General features: G+C 37.5%; 1 protein-coding gene across 5 annotated transcripts in view; it reads left to right on the top strand.

The window, feature by feature from the left end:
• THRB (thyroid hormone receptor beta) overlaps positions 1-21,332 on the top strand; it is a 384,988-nt gene that overhangs the window by 28,357 nt on the left and 335,299 nt on the right. Inside the window, exon 1 of one of the 5 annotated variants that reach the window (XM_049628889.1) lies at positions 19,622-20,424. The exons of the other annotated variants lie outside the window; for them this stretch is intronic. The gene's annotated coding sequence lies outside the window, so the exon portion shown is untranslated. Of the gene's footprint in view, positions 1-19,621; positions 20,425-21,332 lie in introns of those variants that run through there. 5 annotated transcript variants of the gene reach the window in all.

The raw sequence follows: 21,332 nt of genomic DNA, 5'->3' as shown, positions 1-21,332 counted from the left end.
GCATAGATTGAAAATCAATTCAGATAAATAAGACCAGGCTAATTAACCTTACTGAAAGAACTGCTAAAGGATATACTTGGACGAGAAAAGAATGAACCAAGAAAGACATGTAGGTTGCAGGGAAAAATAGTGAGCAAAGAAACTGGTAAACATGATGGGAAATCTAAATAAGCACTGTTGGTAAAACACCACCAAATATAATAGTAACTACTTTTTTGTGTCTTTTTTTTCTATCCCCTATTACACCCATCCCTCCCACCCACCTCCCTTCTGGTAACCATCGGTTTGTTCTAAGAGACTGTTTCTTGATCTCTCTCTCTCTCTCTCTCTCTCTTTTTCCCTCATATGGTATTTGTATTCCTCTGACTGACTTATCTCACTTAGCATTATACCCTTTAGGTCCATCCGTGTTGTTGCAAATGGCAAGATTTCATTTTTTATGGCTGAATAATATTCCATTGTATATCTATACCACATCTTCTTTATCCACTCATCTATCAATGGGCACTTGGGCTGCTTCAATAGCTTGGCTAGTAGTAACTACTTCTAATGTGTTTGTTAAAAATAATACAGAACTTAACAACTGTACCATAATAGCATGGGGTGGAGAGGAAGTGGAAGTAATATCTTCCACAGTCTTTGTATTATTCTAGAGAAGGAGAGAAATTTATTAGCATAGTTGACATACAATATTACATTAGTTTTAGATGTACAATTTAGTGATTTGACAAGTATATACATTATGTTCTGTTCACCACAAGTATAACAACCATCTGTCCCATTACAGTGTCATTGACTATATTCCTTATGCTCTGCTTTTTATTCTTGTGACTTACTCATTCCATCACCAGAAGCCTGGATCTCCCTCTCCCTTTCACTCATTTTACCCACCCACCCACGCCCTCCTCTCTGGCAACCATCTGTTTGTTCTCTGTATTTATAGTTATGGTTTGGGTTTTTTTTTTTTTTGTTTATGTATTTATTTATTTTAGATTCCATTTATGAGTGGGATCATATGATATTTGTCTTTGTCAGTCTGACTTATTTCACTTAGCATAATACCCTCTAGGTCCACCCATTTTGCTTCAAATGGCACGATTTCATCCTTTTTATGACTGTAATATTCCATTCTGTATATAAATCACATTTTCCTTATCTACTTATTTATTGGTGGACACTGAGATGTTTCCATGTCTTGGCTATTGTAAATAATGCTGCAATAAACATAGAGGGTGTATGTATCTTTTCAAGTTAGTGTTTTTGTTTTTCCTGGGTACATACACAATAGTAGAATTATTGGATCATATGGTATTTCTATTTTTATTTTGGGGGGAAATTCCATACTGTTTTCCACAGTTACATTTCCACCAGTAGTGCACGAGGGTTCCTTTTTCTCCACATCCTCACCAACAGTTGCTGTTTCTTGTCTTTTTGATTTGGTTGGTATACAAATTTAAGAATAACCTCCATAGAAATAGAATGACTTCCAGACTGGTGGAGGAGAATGAAAAAAATTCAATTGATTAATATTATAGATAGCAGGAAAGAAGGGGAAAAAATATCAAGGAAATGGTGTGGCAAGTTGAAAACAACAACAAAATAAGACAATTGAAATAAGTCCAAATATATGTTTAACCACAATAAAGATAAATAAATTAAACTCTGCAGTTTGAAGACAAAGATTGCCAGATTGCATAAAAATACAAACTCTGGTGACATATCGTTTACAAGCGTTACACCTAAAACATAGTGACTCAAAAAACGTTATACATGTAACGGGATGGAAACAGCTATATGAGGTAAATATGCAAAAAATAAGCTGAAGTAAAACATCCATATTAGGTAAAATAAGATATTAAGATGAGACCTTTAAAAAGACTATATTGTCATCATTGATCAGTTGGGCCAAAATTTAATGACCTGGGTTTATCTTTATCTGTGCATTTCTGCTGAAATGTGCCTATTTATAAAGTTAATTCAACCATTTTTAAAGAGCATTTTTACATATTGTTGAAGTGTTAATAACTCTTTTGTACAGGATTACATTTAACAGATTACTGCATCATTGTCCAAAATGGTGGCAATATGACCTACATGAGCAGTTCTGCACCCCTGGGTGTTCATCAGTACTTAAAGAATAGTTGGCAATTCTTGCTGATCCGATCCACAGCTTCTAAGTCTGTCTTTCTAATTTTTGGGAAGTAGTTTGTCCACCATGAGATTCTAGGCCCAAATCAAATATACTTTGAACCAGTTTTTAATCATAGTGAAAATTGTCCAAGCAGATTTCATTTTAAACTTGCTTCATGTAGCAGTATCATAATTACCGGTGCCTTTTAAAATATAATATCAGCAAGGTCTTTAAGGATTGTTATTAAATTTACAAACGAGATGGTGTGAAGAGAGCCCTTTCACCCCTCCTTCAAACACTTTTCCTACCAACGAAGTTATGTAGAAATCGTAATCCGTTTAACATTCTGTTAAGATTTCAGATACTTCTCCTCTTAACTGGCCCTTGCTACAGAAAACAGCCCCATGTTCTTACTAATCAGGCCAAACCAATCTCTTTGTCAATAGCAGGGCCCAAATAGATAATGTGGGATGAGTCTGCCCTCTGTCCAGGAGAGAAGCCAAATTGTGTAACTCTACAGCAATGACGGGAGCAGGTTACACGGTTTGGGTGGAAAATTGCTCTTGTTCATGCATAGAAGCAGATCAGCTTTGGGTATGAGCTCCTCTCAGCTGGGTGCCTTGCCCAGAAGGGGGTGGGGCTGGTAGCCTGAGAAACTGGGTATTTTTCCCAGGCTTCTGGGTCACTGCTTGCCGCTTTTCAATGCCCTTTAAAAAGCACCTCGAGGAAACTTCTCACTGGCAGCTGAAGAACCTGCTAGCTCCAGGGGAAGAATCTGGGCAGGACCAAAGAAGAATTTTCTCCCTTATCTATTTTTCAGGGCTCATAGAAAGTAGGATTTAGCACATTCATTTTAGACACACGGCCAAAAGGTAGCAGTTTAAAACATGTTTAGTTCTGTTTGGATTTTTAGGCTTCAAGTAATCTGATTTCCTTGCTACTTATTATGTAAAACAATTTTAATCACATAGATATTTGCCTGATATTTAATAGTTTGGATCAGGGCATGATGTTAGCAATACCTTGCTCCCAAAATGCTGTGATAGCTGCATTTAATTAAAAGAATTTCATATCTGAGATTTTCCTTAAGAAAACCATCTACTTCTCACAACAAGAGTCTGTTCTATTTTACTTTTTTTTTAAATTTTTTAATGTTTATTTATTTTTTGCAAGCCAGAGCACAAGCAGGGGAAGGAGAGAGAGGGAGTGTGACACAGAATCTGAAGCAGGATCCAGGCTCTGAGCTGTCATCACAGAGCCCGATGTGGGGCTCAAACCCACAAATTGTAAGATCGTGACCTGGGTCCAAGTCGGACACTTTTAAACAACTGAGCCACTCAGGTGCCCCTGTTCTATTTTACTTGAATCATCTATTCCAGAATTATAGCTATCAATTCTGTGCGTTTTTTTTTTTTTTTTTTTTTACTGATTTGTTTAGGTCAAATAAAATGTTAATCCATTTTGGAGGTATCTTATGTACCAGCTTATTCAATTTGTTTGTGAGCCCATGTGTATGCTGAGCCCCTCACCCATTTCAAATGATTTTTTCCCTTTATTTCTGTCAATTATCAAAGGAATAACATCCTTAGTATTTAAAAAATTCGGGGCACCTGGGTGCCTCAGTCAGTTAAGCATCCAACTCTTGATTTCAGCTCAGGTCATGATCTCACAGTTTTGTGAGTTCTAACCTGGCATCAGGCTCTGCACTCACAGCGTGGAGCCTGCTTGGGATTCTCTCTCTCTTGCGCTGTTTCTGTCTCTCTCTCTCAAAACAAAACAAAACAAAACCTTAGAGAAGAAAACTTAAAAAAAAATCAACAACACAGGAAAGTTTGAAAATAAAAGGGCCTCATTCCAATGTCACCCCTGTGGCACCCCTTACCATCTGTGAGCTAGCTTGGAAAAGAAAAGAGCTTTTCTGCAACATGTGGCCATACTTCTGGAATTCCAGAATGTCAGACTAGAAAGAGGCATGGAGATCATTTATTCAAACCTTCTTTATTCCAGATAGCAATATTTAACCCCCAAAAGGGGAGGTAACTTGTCTAAGGTTGTCATTTCAGTATGCCCATGTCTTGGCCTTGAACCCAAGTCCTTGTCATCTAGGACCTTTCCTGGGATATCACACTGCTGACAAATTTTTAATCTTTAACCATTCATTTTGAATACCTTTCATTATTATTTGAATCACAAAAGCAAAGATGTTTAATGTAGAAACTCACCCATCATCTTGCCACCCACTATTGAAATGTTGGTTTATTTCCTTCCAGGCATTTTTCTGTGTCATTGTTGTAAAAAATGGGATGAGACTTCACATAATTTTGTGCACTGCTTTTTTCCCTTAATGTATGATGAACATTATTTCATGTTAGTGAACATTATTCCTTAAAATTATTTTTAATAGTTACATATCAATTTGCTATGGATAGCCCATGATATTTTAAGTCTCATTAATGTTCATTTAAGAAAAGCATCGATTTTTCAACAAGAAGCATGTTGTCTTGACCGTAGCTGAATACAAAATCTTTGAATATTTTGCTGTATGAAAACCTTTGAGTGTAGAAATCATGGTTGTTCTATAACTTAGACAATTCTTGGAAAAATTTTTAGTGAGTCTTGAAAGCCCAAAGTCATGTCCCTAGATTAGATATGCTATAGTTAAAGTAAATAACATTAGATCACTTTAGAGAACAAATCTGTTTATCTCTGACTTGGTCAAAGATGACTTAATCATTAAGCTAATTAGCCACACCACTGTTTTATTAGCCATGTGCAAGAAGTGTTAGAATAATCTGCCTTACTGCTTGGCAGATAAAGCCTCTGCCTTCCCATTGTCTTTTATAATGCCAATAAAACAAATAATAATAATGGTAAAAATGGAAGTAGCTACTATTTATTGAGAATGTAAAGGGTGTCAGCTATGTGCCAAGCTCTTTACAAACATTACACTTAATTTCCACAACAGCTCAAGGAGGTAAGCTCCAGTTTTATCCCAACTTTATAGAGAAAAGAACTGTAGCCTGAGATGGCATAGGTAGTGAATGGCATAATACAGACTTGAACCCAGACCTGCCTCACTTCAAAACTAAAAACTGGGGCTAGGCTCTCCGAAGTGATTCTGATGGATTTTTTCCTTGCTGGTGTAAATTTCTTTGTTAGTGGTGGTTCTTAACCTTTTAGGGATTGTGGAACCATTGGAGAACCTATATCGTTGCCTAGAAAATGGTATATTTGAAAATAAATGCAAATTTTTAATCAATTTCAGAAGTCACAGTCTGTAGCCTGAAAACCCCTACACTTGAGCAGTATCCTTTTGGTCTTTATAATTGTTCACTCTCCTGGAATCTTTTGCAGCAATTCCAATAACCCTATAAGAGGAACACGTGGAGTCCTACCAACTAAAATTGTGACAGTTTTTGCAGGAATAGAGTATTAGTACATGGAAACAGAGATGGCGGGAAGCATTTGTTACACATTTCACCTGTTCCTCATTTGTTTCTGAGACCAGCCAGCTCTAGAGGGGACCCCTAAAAATTTTAATACTAACACTGAATCCTAACTACAAAATAACTTCACAGACATGATCTCACAGCCAAATAACTAACTCTCAAGATACTCAACAATTACTTAATGAAATACAGAGTGAAACATTCATGTTCCTCCCACTTAGAATAGATTAAGTTAAAGGAACAGAAGAAAATTATATAAATATTAGTCTGCATAACATATTAAGAAGATAAAAAGAAATCTGGAAGTCTAGTGCAAAAAAAAAAATCATGAACATTACCAAACCCACACAGTGGGTTGACAGTTTTCTATGTCTCTGCCCGCATCGTTAATGCAAATAATTGAGGGTACGTTGTTTTTCAGTGCATTTTTTCTGGTCATCTCTAAACTCTATGATGCTCCTGATGATGTTAGCTTTATAATTTTAAACAGTTGATTTATCTCCCCAGTGTGATATAAAACAAGAAAGGAAATAACTTCTGCTTGAATTTAGAAAGATAAATCACAATAGATAAGGCTGTTCTTTTAACTTTTCTATTTTGCTATTGGAATGACAGAGTTTACCAGATAATACATTCTAAAATCCCATTAGGAACATGTGCTAAATGGAATCTCCTTAAAGTATATAGAAACACATTCTAAATTTTTAGGGGAAGCGGGAGCAAAGCAATGGGGACAGTTGGTAAGACATTTGTCTCCGTGTGATCTATGTTGTTTGAAATGTCTCAGAATCGAATGGCTAAAATGTAATGCTTTTCTTCCATTTACTGAAGTGTATTTTGAAAGTAAAAATGTGGCACTGTGCCTCCACAATTCAAATAAATAACATTCTCAATTAATACTTACATTATGAGTACTTCTATAAAACTAGGTACCTTGATTATTTTTCTTTTAGCGTATTTATAATATGCAACATATTTGAGGATTAAAGGCCATGCCACATGGACATCTGAGGCTCCATCTAAATGTGTTCTCTCTTGTTATGTCACTGTTATTGGTTTGGAGTTTGGTCTTTCTTTTTGACCAATAGGAGTCTAATTCTCCCAGGGCTTAAGTTGGGTGTTTACAGAGGAACGTTCATTCTTGCAGGCTACTGATACAACATTTGCTACACTGCGGGGGAAGGAGGAGATGCCTCGACTCAGTCACTTTTACCATCTATAAAAGGTTTGATGGGGGATATTGAAACTAATAGGCTAAATTATTAGCAGTCAATGTATGAACTAGTATCCTATTGACTGGTCTGAAAGAGTTGAAAATGTTCAACTCACAGAAAGGCAAAGATATTGCATTTAGGGAGAATAAAGCTACTCTTTTTGTAATACCTAACAGCAATTGAATATAAATGGCAAGCCATAATTTCAGGCTTCTATGAAAGTAATGGGGTCTTGAGCTCTGCTAAGCAGACCTGAAGAGAGCTTGACAGCTGAGTGGTCAACCAAATTAAGCTGCTTCATCTTTTAGGACGAAAGATGATGTGGAATCATTTGTGTGGCAGGTATTACCAGCCCACCATGACCACTGTGGTGTAGACGTAAAGTGGTTTTCTTTTCTTTTACTTTGCTACATTTTCTCAGAACCTCACTGTTGAGATGTGGACCCTGGGCCAGCCCCAGAGCAGCTCATTAGAGACACAGAATCTCAGGCTCTCCCTAGAATCTGCCAACCAGTTGCCCAGGTGGTTCGTCAATGCCTGAGAAGTTCTGATTTAAATCACCGAAGCAATGCCTGAATAATTGCTACCATTGAGACCCTGATGATCTCATGTAGCTTCCAAAGGTGCCTAACCTTTCTCTAAAGGCAAATCTCCTTACTGGGAAATCTGTCCTGCTAGTTTAGAAAAGTATAGGCTAAGAAAGCATCTTAGGTTCCTTTCTACTGAGATGTTCTTCCCTTTCTCCCCTACTTTCTTCCAAATATTGTGTAGTCCAATAAAGCCTGATTAGTAACACAATTAGGTGAGATTTGCAAATCTATGACACCTAAAAACCTCAAAGCCCACAATTTACACTAGTTTCATCCTCTTTTTCCAAAAACTCTTTCTAGAATGACAAATTAGAAATTAAGTGAATTCGCAATCCCCTGCCTTTGCCCCCTTACTCTCTATGTAGGCTAGGCAATGCTCTGTCTCAGCCAAATGAATAAAAACTCTGAAAGAGAATTATTAATCAACTGGAGAGCATACAAACTGATTACTGAATGAGAGGAAGATATTTATACACATTTATCACTATTAAGTACAAAACTCTATTTCATAGTCTCACAAAACGGAGAGGAAACTGATTTCCTTTTGAGATAGTTTCTATCTGGTGACAACCAACATAGATTAAATGAACGCATTCCTATCAGCTTTATGAACACTTCCAACTTATTTTTAAATGCCTTGCTCTGCGAATCTAAAAAGACCGTATGCTTTCTTTCTTACCGACTTAACGCGAGAAGTTAATAGTTTGCAGAGAAATTCAGTGAAGCGATTGATAGAATGCTTTAAAAAAAATGTATTCCAGAGAGTAGAACAATAATAGTGATGTCAAAACAGCAGTGCCACATTCTCCATCGCACTTAAACCAGCACTAGGCCTGGCACATCCATTTCTCCTCATCAGCCAGACGAAATGCAGTAGTAAAAATCAATCCTGTATTTCACTGAATCTTATAATACAGTTCCCTCTTCTCTGCCTGTTAATAAAATATCCCCTTGGAAGGAAGCCAGAATTTTCTTAGGCAGTTTAGATTTTCTGAATAGAGGAAAATTGGAAAGGGGGAGGTAGCAAAGGCATATAGAAGTAAAAAAATTGTAAGGTCAAAATTTCTGTCCTAACAGATTGACTAGTCTGATTATTTTTCCAAGTATCATGACGATACCAGTGTTTTAAATTGAGTCATAATTGGGGTGCCTGGGTGGCTCCATCATATGAGCGACTGACTCTTGATTTTGGCTCAGGTCATGATATCACCATCATGGGATCCAGTCCTGCCTCGGGCCCCTGTGCTGGGCATGGAGCCTGCTTAGGTTTCTCTCTCTCTCTCTGTCCCTCCCCAGCTTGTGTGTGCACACAATAAATTGAGTCATAATTAATGATTTAACTGAAGTCATGCTGCATTCTCAACCCTCAGCAACACTGAGAAACCAAATCACTTTTTGAATTCACATTTCTCCTGCACTGGCAGAACACATGGGATAATTGAAGCCCCCAAGTTGGGTGAGATCTCTCAGGATCTCAGAGGCAAGTGTTTAAAGAAGGGAAAAGAGGAAAAGAAAGGTTTTGCTGGGAAGATTGAAGACAGGGTTCAAAATCAAATTGAATATCCATTTGCGATGCCTTCCAACCCTACTTAGGAATGGATGATGGAGGTGGCCATTCTGTGTTCAATGCCAAAGAAAGAGACCAGAATCTAAACTTCCTAGTCTCTGCTGTCTTTAAAAACAAAGTCAAGTCTTCATCCCCACAGTGCCTGGAACACAGACAAACACTTGGTCAAAGTTGATTGAAGGAATGAATCAAGAAGAAGCAATCACTGTGTGGACTTCATCCTTGCTCTTTTCATACATTGAGTGGAATTCCTTCTCCATATATGAGACTTAGTTGTGTAGAACTTTGGGCTGGTGCCATTTTGGAAAATGCCATTCACTGCTCTGCATTTCATATAGTGCTGTTGAAAAATTAAAAATAAAGCTTCAATCTGGAAAGCTCTGATTCTCTTTCTCCTTACTTTTATAATCCTGGGAAAGGTGTTTATTCACTCGGGGCCTTAGTTTTTTCTTACTCTAAAATCATCATCTTTTACATCTTGCCCCACTCTTAAAAACCTATATATCTGAACCAAGGACTTTAAGTCTGCCTCTAAACAGTGTCAGATGAGAGACTAGGAATTTTAAGAGAGGGAGATCATAAATTCTTAAATTGCATCTAAAACTCATCTTCTTTTCTTGAAAGCAAATTATAGATACTGTTTGGTTAAGCCATACCCACCCTTGTAAATTCCAAACATAGGTCTAGTTTTAAAGAGTAGTAAGAAGTGTATCCCATTATTTTTCTTAACAGCCTTATAGAGATATAATTTATATACCGTGCAACTCACTCATTTAAAGCGTGTGTACAATTTAATGTTTTTTAAATATATTCACAGCTGTGCAACCATCACCGACTAATTTTAGATCATTTGTACCACCCCCAAAAGAAATCTGGTACTCGTTAGCACTCACTCCTCATTTCACCCCCAACCCTAAGCAACCACTAATGTACTTTTTGTCTATGAATTTGTCTGGTCTGGAAATTTCATATATATGGAATCAAATAATATATGGTCTTTGGTGACTGGATTTTTTAACTAAGTATTTCCAAGGTCTATCTGTTATGTAGCATGTATCAGTACTTCATTTCTTTTTATTGCTGGATAATATTCCATTACATGGACGTATCACATTTTATTTTCCATCCATCAGTTGATGAACTTGGGGTTGTTCCACTTTTTTGGGTATTATGCATAATTCTGATAAGAACATTTATGTGCAAGTTTTTGTGTAGACATATGGTTTCCTTTCTCTTAGGTATATACCTACCTAGGAGTAGAATGGCTGGGTCATATGGTAACTTTATTTTTAACCTTTTGAAGAACTGCCAGACTGTTTTCCAAAGTGCTGCAGCATTTTACATTCCTGTCAGCAGAATATAAGGTTTCCTATTTCTCCACATTATCAATAGCAATTAATATTTTCCACTTTTTGGACTATTACTATCTGGTATCTTACTGGGATTTGGATTTCCATTTCCCTTCTGGCCAATGATGTCCAGCATCTTGTCATATGTTTGCTTATTGATTAGTTTTGTATCTTTTTTTTTGAGAAATGTCCTCTCAGATCCTTTGCCTATTTTTAAATTGTGTTGTCTTCATATTATTGAATTCTTTATATATTTCTAGATCAAATGCCCTATCAGATATATGATTTGCAAAGTTTTTCGGCCATATGTCCCGAATAAAATACAAATTCCATTCTTGAATGCATTCATTTACTTTTTTAGAAGTATTGGAATCCTAAAGAACAGGTAACTTGATCTTAATCCAAATAATTATCTATTATACAGAGGCATGAAGAATCTATCTTTATTCCTAAAACATCTATGACACAACAGGATCACAGAAAATCACATACAACGTAAAATTAGTTATTTCCTGATGATAGATTTGGCAGCAATGACAAAAATCAGTCTCTAAGTTATGAAGAGAAACAAGTAGTCAAAAGATATGTGATTGAAGCTCCCATAGCTTATCATTGATAGTTACAGAACACCACTGTGTAGTCTGATTAAGTAAGAAAAGTTGAGAGTTTGGTTCCCATCTTACTGGGATTGTCATGATAACAACACAAGAACTTTTAAAAAGCTAGATATGCTATAAGGTCTTTCAAAATCATTCCTTAGAATTTTTGTTTATTACCTCCTATGTATTTTCCAAAGATTGAATATTTAGTTTCATAATTTTTGTTTACATGTTAGAAACAAAGAAGTATAATATACACACATATGTGTGTGTATGTATGTATATACATATATATATATATATATATGTATACATATTTTCTTTCTTTTTAGCGATCTCTCTTACTAAAATCAATCATGTTAATTATTTATGAGCTTCCCAGGATTAACTCATTCATTTAAAAATTAACTGTACTGTCTACTTCAGACTCTGGGGTAGGTGCTGGCAGTAAGGTGGTAGATAAAACAGACCTTGATTGTCTCATATGGAGCTCACAGACAATAATCAAGTAAAAATACAAATAAATCTAGACTTAAACATGTTTAAATTGCTGCGAAGGAAAAGAACAGGTGTTAAGAGAGAATAGTAGGGAGTTCTATTTTAGGCTAACAGGTCAGGGAAGTGTGCTGAGACATATGGAGGATTAGATGAAGCCAGCCAGGGGAGGAGGAGAGCATTGCAAACATGGAGAACAGCATATGCAAAGGCCAGGAGGCAGGAAAGAGTTTCCTGGGTCCAGGGAAAGATAAGGCCAGTGGGAGCGACAGGTGGTAATGAGGTGGAAAATGGTAAGAGATAATATCTCAGAAAAGGGCAGAAGCCTCAGTTCACATAACAGATTGGAGGCCACATTCAGTTTGAATTTTATTCAGAAAGTAGTTGAATGATTTGGAGGATTTTAGCAGAGGAAATGACATGATCTGATGTAAACTTTAAAAAAAGCCCTCATGGCTGCTTCTTGCAGTGTGGAAATGAGGTAGAAAGAGAACCAAGATGACCATTTAGGAGGCTTTTGAATTTGCTTAAGCAAGCAGTGACAGTAGCTTGGGCAAAGATGGGGTGCTGGAAAACCAATATGATGGATGCATTTTAAATTATTTTGAAGATATGGTGTAATGGTTAACAGTGTGTGTTCTAAAGCTTGACTGATTAGGTTAAAATACGAATCTCCCCCCTCTTACAAGCTATATGACCATGGGCAAATTAGCTTCTCTATGCCATCGTTTTCTCAGTAGTAAAATGTAAATAATAATAAGAATCTTCTTGTAGTGTTGTTATGAAAATTAAATGAGTCAGTAATGCACTATATGTGTCATAAGAATATCTGTCACATAGTGAACCCTTTAATAAGTGTTGGTATTGTTTCTGCTATGTAAATGAAAAGGTTTTGATGATGGTTTGGATCTTTTTGTTTTTAATGTGCATTTATTTATTTTGAGAGACAGAGGGAGAGAGAGAGAGAGAGAGAGAGAGAGAGAGAGAAAACATAAGTGGGAAAGGAGCAGAGAAGAAGGGGGACAGAGGATCCGAGGTAGGCTCTGCACCGACAGTGCAGAGCCCAACTCACTGCTAGATCTCACGGACCGCAAGATCATGACCTGAGCCGAAATCAAAAGTTGGAAACTTAACCAACTGAGTCACCCAGGCTCCCAAATGATGGTTTGTATCTTGTTTTAGATGTCTGAGTTTGAGATGTATATGAGATATCCAAGTGGAGATGTGAGAAAACTCAAATCTGGTGCCCAGAGTGGTGTCCTGGGCCAGAGATAGAGCTTGCGTTCAAGATCAAACTACAATGTACTGAGTAAATTTGCAGAACAGTCAGCACTTGAAAGTGATCCAGCCTTGTCCTGGACTGGCCAATGGCACATCAAAACATTCAGTGACTTGCTTTGGAGAGGTGGCAAATATGGCAACGACTATGGAGATTGTCCTCAAATAGACCATCTTTTGAATTTTCCTCTCCCACTTACAAGCTGGGTGGCCACGGATAGTCAGAAGTGTTGGCAGTAAGATTCTATCGGTTCAAGAAGGATCATGGACAACTCTCAGTTTTCTGTCTTGAATTCCAGGTAATTTGTAGGGCCAGTTCCTGGGGTGAAGGAAAGTGAAAGGAAGCATGTTTCTCAAAACCTCAGCTTCCTTGAATGGATTTTAGTATGTCTTGCTCACGGGTGAGGACCTGAAAGAATGTAAATAAATGCCTGGCATAGAACCTGGAACGTGGTAGATGTTCACTAATGTTTTTCTTGTCTGCTTTGGGCTCGTCTCCACTTCTTGCATCAACTATAAGCATCTCCAACACCCTGCCTAGATCTGCTTCCATTTGTAGAGTCAGACATAAGATAGGAACGGTGAGGTAGGTGCGGAGCAGGGCGAGTACTAGGGGGAGGTGAACAAGGCCTCACTCACCTTGGGCATCAAAAAACTAAGTAATCAACATAAACATTTCAATGTCTTATTTTGACAAGTCAAAATTGGTGAAAAAAGTCCATGATGAATAAAATATCATATTTTTTAACAAAGATAGGACAGGTATTACTGATTTCTCCTCTTCTCTCTAGCACTAGGACTCAGTATGGCACTGTGACAAGGTGAAAGCAAAGAAGAAAATCTTCCACTCCTGGGTCCCCAAGAGTCTTTCTCATTTTTTCTAAAGTTGGTAGCTAAGAGCCAGTCAGCCAACTTGTGCCCTCCAATGATCTCTAGATGCTAAAAAATGTGTTCTAACAGCCTGTGATACTAGGTACACTTAGGGATGGGGGTTGAGGCCTCTACTAGCCCAGCCCCCAACCTTCTTCTATCAGTTGCAATGTGGGAGCTGGAACAAGGTTCCCGGGTTCGCCCCACCTCAGTAAACGCAGACCCTTGTGACCCTGAAACTGTTGAGCAAACACACAGTGAAATAACCCAATGCTCTATTAAAGGCTGGGGTTTAAAGGTCGGCTTTGTGCTTATCTGCTGCAAGCCTAGTTCACTCCCTAGATGACTCTCAAGGTTGTTTAGCACTTGCAATATGGACTGAGAGGATGAGCATTTCCTTTCAGAGTGGGTAGCTATTTGCTTTGCAAGGAGCTGTCATTGCCAAGAGGAAAAGAGCAGGTCAGGAGCGGACAGAAGACGAATGGAGGTCCCCGGACAAGGAATGCTTCCTCCTGACTTTGACTTAGAAAGCTCAAGGTACATACGGTACATGTGGCAGCTTCTGACTTTCAGCTCTTTCCTGTGAAAATCCGAAAAATGTGCCTAATTTTTAAAACATGTTACTGCAAATGTAGCATGCCATCATAATGTACATTTATGAATGATTACAGTGCGTAAAGAGAGAGTCACACGAATAAGGAGCTGCTGCTGAACATGGTCTACACGTCCATGGCACTTTAAGATTGCAACATTTTGTTTGGTGACCTTCATACCAGTTGCCTGCATGCACCTTAATCTCTCTCTCTCTCTCTCTCTCTCTCAAAAAAGCTGAGCCTGCTGTAGATTGGTCAGTTGTTTCTGTTTTTGTTTTTTAATCTAGTTTTTCATTTACCTACTGCTTTATTATGCCTGATTTAATTTGTACAAAAGGATGAAGTTCATTATTACAGAACACAGAAACCCATCTCTGAGTTTTTAGGAAAAATGAGTGCAGGGCTGGCATGACTGAGACTGAAAGACCTCCATGAGAAATCAGGTGGTACACTTTTAAGAGTAAAAGTAAAGAATGCTGCAGAAAAATTGTAGACTGTGTACACAAAGGCACAAAGGTAAGAGTGTAAAATAGCTTTTTGTAAGAAAGTAATTTTCAGACTGAAACTTAAAACTCAAAGTTTAAGGCAGAGTAAATGTTGGGACAAGTCAGCTTTTGTGAGGGTTGCCAATCTGGAAATACGGGGTCTGACGTAGATCTTGCTGTCCGGGTACCCACCCCTCTGCAGGAATCACTTTTTGAGTATCCCCTCTTTATTTCTCAAGAATGAATGCAAAGACTATTCGGACTATGAGTAAATATTGCAAGGTCTCTGAGCTGCAGTTGTACAGTATATCCATGGAAGTTATTTCTTAAAGAATTAGGCAAAATTTTTAATTGTGTAAGTAAGAATACTAAATACTAAGTTGTGATGCTTTGTTCAAAGAGGTCTAGTTGCCTCCCTCCCTCCCTCCCTTCCTTCCCTCCCTCCCTGCTTCCTTCCTTTCCTCCCTTCCTCCTCTTTCCTTCCTAAGTAACTACCTAGCTTGCTAATTCTCCTCCCTCCTTCTTTCTTCCCTCCCTCTCTCCTCCTCCCTTCCTTCCTTTGCTCAGTTATTTTTCTGATGTCTGTCTTATTTCAACCTCTATAATCAATAGTTTTGAATCAAAGCAGTTAGTGCAACTAAGAACCAAAAAGCCAAGTTAGTATCTTTTTTTTAACCTCCTATTTTTCATCCAAACTTAATCTTCTCTTTTTCCACATTTTTACAGTTATTACTAAAACCAGCATTTATGCAAAAAATCTCAGCCTCATTTGACTTAAGATATTCTCATATATAAACATAAATATAAATGTATATGTGTGTATATATATATGTGTTATTTAACTGACCAATGTCTTAAATTTCTTAAAATGGCTAGCCCGTTTTGAAAAATCTTTACTTACTTCTCTGAAATAAATGTGAATACAATGTGAAAATAGTAATAATAAATACTAATAATAAAATGTGAAAATAAACGTGAAATAAATGTGTGTTTTCCGCAGCACGCAGAAAACCATTAACCTGACTCAGTTTTCAGGAGAGAACATAAGACATTCCGTTGCAAACTACAGCTGTTGGACGAAACGTTCGTCTGTTCATAATCAGGGAGAACAATTGAGTTACTTTCCCTGCTGAGCTAAAATATAGTACTGCTATCTTTTCTCTGGTGGTGTTCTCCATCATGAGTTACTGGGTCCTGGGAGTTTCCTGTCAAAAAGCCCATTTCTATCAATTGGCCATTGCACGTTCCTGGGAATGGGTGCTGTGGCATTGGTGTGACATGCTCAATTTTAAGGTGAGAGTGGCCTGCCCTTATCTCAGAAATGGGTCGTGCATATGTGAACCCATGAAGACAGCGGGGATGAGGTTTAAAGCAAAGAAAACCCATCATACTAGTATACAGCGTTCACCATATCTCTACTAAACCGTGTCTGTAGGTAGCTTATATTGGAGAGTGTGAAATCATCGTTTCTACAGGACTTTTTGGTTCCCTGTTGCCCTTTTCCTTTGCTTTTCACTGACTGGCTTTGCAGCCAGTGATTTGTTGCTCCTGTAGCCAGCCGTGTGCCTTCCCATCATTCCCCCTCTGCCAAATTCAGAACCTGCCTTGACCTTCAAACTCAGGCCATACCTGCTTTGACTTCCTTCTGTCTTACTTTTGTCCTTGACCTTATTTTGGCTGGTTTGTTCACCATTCTCTAAATTCAAACCTCCCTGGCCTGTCTTTGTGTGGGCTCCTCTGTCATTTATTTTTAACTGGTGGCACATCATCCTTCACTGCCATCTGCTAGCTTGCATTCTCCTTCCCTCTGAAAGCCAGCTGCAGGACTGTTCTTCTCTGAAAGGACCTTTAAATATTAGATTTTTGTACTCTGGGCTTGTTAACTCTTGACCATTTCAACATATATTTAGTCAGACAACGTGAAATTGTCGTAAACGTTCAAGGACCAAGATTTTTATTTTTTATAAGTTTTGTATGCTCATGACCAGTGGGTGCGTAATGGGATGTATCTCAGTTCAGGAAATGAACTTCCAGGTTGTGGTCCTGGCAAGATGGGGTGTAAGTAAACGAGTCTATTTTATTTTTATTTATTTATTTATTTATTTATTTATTTTTAATTTTTTAAATGTTTGTTTATTTTTGAGAGACAGAGAGAGCACGAGCGGGGGAGGGGCAGAGACAGAGGGAGGCACAGAATCTGAAGCAAGCTCCAGGCTCTGAGTTGTCAGCACAGAGCCTGAGGTGGGGCTCGAACTCATGAACCGAACCATGAGATCAGACCTGAGCCGAAGTTGGACACCCAACCGACTGAGCCACCCAGACGCCCCAACATGTCTCTTTTAATAAGGACATCTATATTAAGGCTGCTCCCACATCTGATGAAACAAACCAGGGAAAGACCTGCTTATCTGTGTATTTTAGCTTTCCTACTTGACAGCATTTTTCTCTGAAAATTATTTATATAGTCATCTCAGGTGGTCATTAATGTTATCAATGTTGTAAAGTTCCATTTTGTTGTACCTTTTTTTGCTAGTATTGCCTTTGTCAGAATTGAGCAATAATTATTTATTTTGTTGGAGACTCTTTTGCTATCCTGACCATGTTTAAATGCACAATTCAGTGGTATTAAGTGCATTTATACTGTGCAACTATCACCACCATCCATCATCAGAACTTTTCATCTTGCAAAACTGAAAGGTTATACCCGTTGAACAATAACTCCCCGTATCCCCTCCTGCCAGCCCCTGGCAACCCACATCCTACTTTGTGTCCCTGTGAATTCAGCTACTCTTAAGTACTTCATATAAATGGAATCATGCGGTGTTTGTCTTTTTGTGACTGGCTTGTTTCAGTTAGCATAATGTTGTGAAGTTTCATCCATCTTGTACCATGTGTCAGAATTTCCTTCCTACTTAAGGCTAAATAACATTCAACCAGCAAATGCTTTTTAAAGAACTTTGCAACAGCATTTTGACCCCTGACTTGTGTTTATTTGTAGTTATGCTGATTATTTCATACATGCAAGTATTTTTTAAATAGGTGTTAGGTTATACCCTTGTTTTTATTGATGATCAATGAAATTAGATTGTGACAGTGTTAATTTGATTTTCCTTAAATTCTCAAAAGTCCTAAGGTGTTCACAATTAATAATAGTTTCATATTTTATTACATATAGGAGAAGATATATCTTTGATATTTTCTTACCTCGAAAGAGAGAAAACTTTTATAAGCAAACATTGCTATTTTCATCACCAAAATGTAGATTATATTAATCACTTCTCAGAATTAGACACATTTTAGGCATTTATAAACATTAAAAATAATTTAAAATATGCAATAATATTTTTCATCATTAGATTAATCATATTACAGAACGTTTGGAGAATGCGAATTAGAAAAATCACTTATAGTTCCATTTCCCAAATATAACTTAGAATTCTAGTGTCTTTGACCTACACATATTTTGATTACATGGCTTTCATTGTGTTATGTTATTTATACATGCCACTAAAACTTTAAACAAGAAAAAGTTGCACAAAAAAATATGAACACTTGTTTGAACTCAAAAGCACATTGGGAAGCACTATGAGGAAAGCACAGTTCACATGTGTTTTGACATCAGCGTTCTGCTGGTCCATGTGATTAGGGATGATGGGGTGGGCCTCAGGCATTCTCTGGTGACTTCACCAGAGCAGGTAGGAGCCAGGTTGAAATTGGCCATATTTATGGAAAACGCCATCTGTCACTGGGAAGAAAGAAAGAAATAGGGAGAAGCAGAGTTGAGAGATGGAGGTGCTGTGGGCATCTTGGCAGCCTGACTCGCGCAATTACTCACGGTCTGAGGATGCCTCAGATTCCTTCCACTAAAGCTCCTTTTTTGATTAGGTTTTGAAAATTGGGGTTCTAATTCTCATCAGTGAAAGAGACCTGACTAATCTGTCTTGCCTTTGACTTATTTATGTCCTGTTTGGGTCATCTGAATGATTTACTAGCTTGATACTCTTCAAGCTGATACTACTACTCTTCCGTGGAGTTTCACCCAGCAAGCAAGCAGGTATAGTTTCCCCTATGGCTTTGTGACTGGCATTCAGTAGGTACTTAATAGATGCTTACTGAATTAAGTAGTCTTGGTGACAAATACTCTCTTTCTTTGAAACCTGTAGCAGTCTTGTTGGGCAGCAAGAACCAACTCTTTGTCTCTTTGTAGTTCAAAATCCTGTGATACCATTTAGGAGACAACTGAAATATGAATCCTTCTTTCCACTCCCCTTGCCATTTACAGAGCACTAATCACTGACACGTTCTAATGGCTTTCATTGGTGATTTATCACCCAATCCCTGCCCATCCTTTACCCTCCAGAACTCAGTCCTTAGAGTTTTGGTGTTTAGCGCTTTAAATTTACATTAAGGGGGACCACCACCATTCATCCTAAGAAGGGGGTTTTGTGTTACCGATTATACACAGGATAAGTAGAAGTAAAGTGGAAGAAATAAAGATAACCCTGTGTCATAATGGTTATATAAGTGAAAAATGACAGCTGGTAATTGAACTTAAAATTAATGTATTAACAGGACAAGGTAAAACAAAACACATTCCCGCCAGGATTAAACTTTCCCCATTACTGCAAAGAAAGCCATGGCAGGAGAAAGCTCTCTCCCTAGGTTTACTAAAGTTCACTTAGACCGGTCTGATTTGTTGAGATCATTTTAAGTTCAGGAGTTCAATGTGTGTGTGTGTGTGTGTGTGTGTGTGTGTGTGTGTGTTGTTTTCTCTTTATTTAATGGTTAAACCTAGTTAATTGTTACAGAATGGCAGATTGTAAAGAATATTCAATAATATGTAAAATGCATCAGTGGGTTTTTCTCAGGGTAATGTATTATAATTTATAGCATTCTTTAAATGCTTCAGATTTTTTTTCTTGATTGAATTTAAAAAACATAGTTAATTGAAGTTCTATTGATTTGAGTTGAAAAGTAATTGGAATGGGGATGCTATTCTTCCTAATTTTATAATTAAAATATATGTTGCTGAAAAGTTTTCATTTACCTCTGTTTTAAAATTATTTGATTTCTTATAAAAGGAGAGGCAACATTTGCACAATCGTGTTTCCTATGATCACGGGAGACTGGAATGTTGCAAAAAATACTTTGCAAGGAGAACAATGGTATCAGGCATTTGCAGGAAGCCTGAAACGCAGTATATATTGAACTGTTCCTTGTTCCCTTTGGGAAGGTAGGGGCGTAATTAATACTATTTAACATTATTACTTATTATTTATTTACTTCTAATTACTTGTAAGTTCTTTTAACTTACTTACAATACTTATTATTTACTTATGATAATATTATGCAGTGATGACCCAAAACATCCATGTACCACTAGACTATTTTATAAGTCAAAGAAATACCACCATTAAGACCTCAGACTTGGAATAAGATCAGAGGGGAGGGAAGTGGTGGAGGGATGGAAGTGAAGAAGGAGACTCTATCTATGAACTCTGGGTTACCCCAAGTGTGACTGCTCCTTCATGGCTTTAAAAATTCATACTGTTCAGGAAATTCTGACATATAGTCAAGGGACGCTTCAGTAAAACAGTCTGGGACAATCCGTTTAATCTTTCAATGTTAATCTATTTGTCAGATTAGATAACAAAAATCCCCTATCTTTCTCCCCAAAATATCCTTTTTCTTTTGAATGTAGGCAAATCTCACTGACTGGAATATTAGCTCCCTGAGGGAAGAGCTACAGAAGATGGGCTTGTAAAGAAATATACCTGCTTTCTAGGAATTTAACTTCCTGTTGGGTAAGATTAAAAAAATAAAAAACCATATCTATAAAGATAACTAAAAACTTCAAACAGTGTGTTTCAAGTATATAGGGATTGGCAGAGTCTATCAATTTGTTTAAACGTGTTTAAACTCCATGAAGTAGTTTAAAGAATGGGCTCATTCTCTGTGTTCCTGGGTCCAGACCAGGGCCTGGCACATGGCAGCTATACAAAGCAATAAATATTTGTTGTTGTTAATGATGTTGATGTAAATAGAGGTTTAAAACTCTACGGTCAAAGTTTGGAAAATTCCAGATTAAACAAGGTGAAAAAGTCTACTTAGTCTTTAATATGCAAAAGTACATTGTGGATTTCCAAGAGGGTATTACATACATTTGATTAGGGGACTCTTTAGAATTGTGGGACAGCTCACAGGATTTGCTTCATTGTAACACACTGGGAAATTCTGGCAAAAACAAGAAACGCTTTAATGGTGATAAATTTTCTGTAAGACCACACAAAGAGAGGCTCCAGATTTAAGTGAATAATAAGAAGTTCAAAATAGGTCAGCCAGGTTTCATTCCTTCTGGAAGACTATAGAGGAGAATCTGTTTGCTTGCTTTTTCTTTCAGGTGCTCAAATTCATTGACTGATGGTGCTGCAATCACTCTGACCTCTGCTTCTGTCTTTTTTCATCTCCTTCTCTTGACTCTCCCGCCTCTTTCCCTTATAAGGACCCCTGTGACTATATTGGACCCATCCAGATTTTGCAGGACAAGGTCTCCATCTCAAGATCTTTACCTTAATCACATCTGTAAAGTTCCTTTAGTCATGTAATGTAACAAATTCCCAGGTTCCAGGATGAGGATGTGGACATTTCTGGGGACCATTATTCAGCCTCCCACACCCACAATATTTCCTCTAACCCTAGAGAATACCCAGTA

This window comes from Panthera uncia, chromosome C2 (assembly GCF_023721935.1).
Source record: "Panthera uncia isolate 11264 chromosome C2, Puncia_PCG_1.0, whole genome shotgun sequence".
NCBI lineage: Eukaryota > Metazoa > Chordata > Mammalia > Carnivora > Felidae > Panthera > Panthera uncia.
Note: the sequence above shows the minus strand (reverse complement) of the source record. Positions and strands in the feature narration are given on the sequence as shown.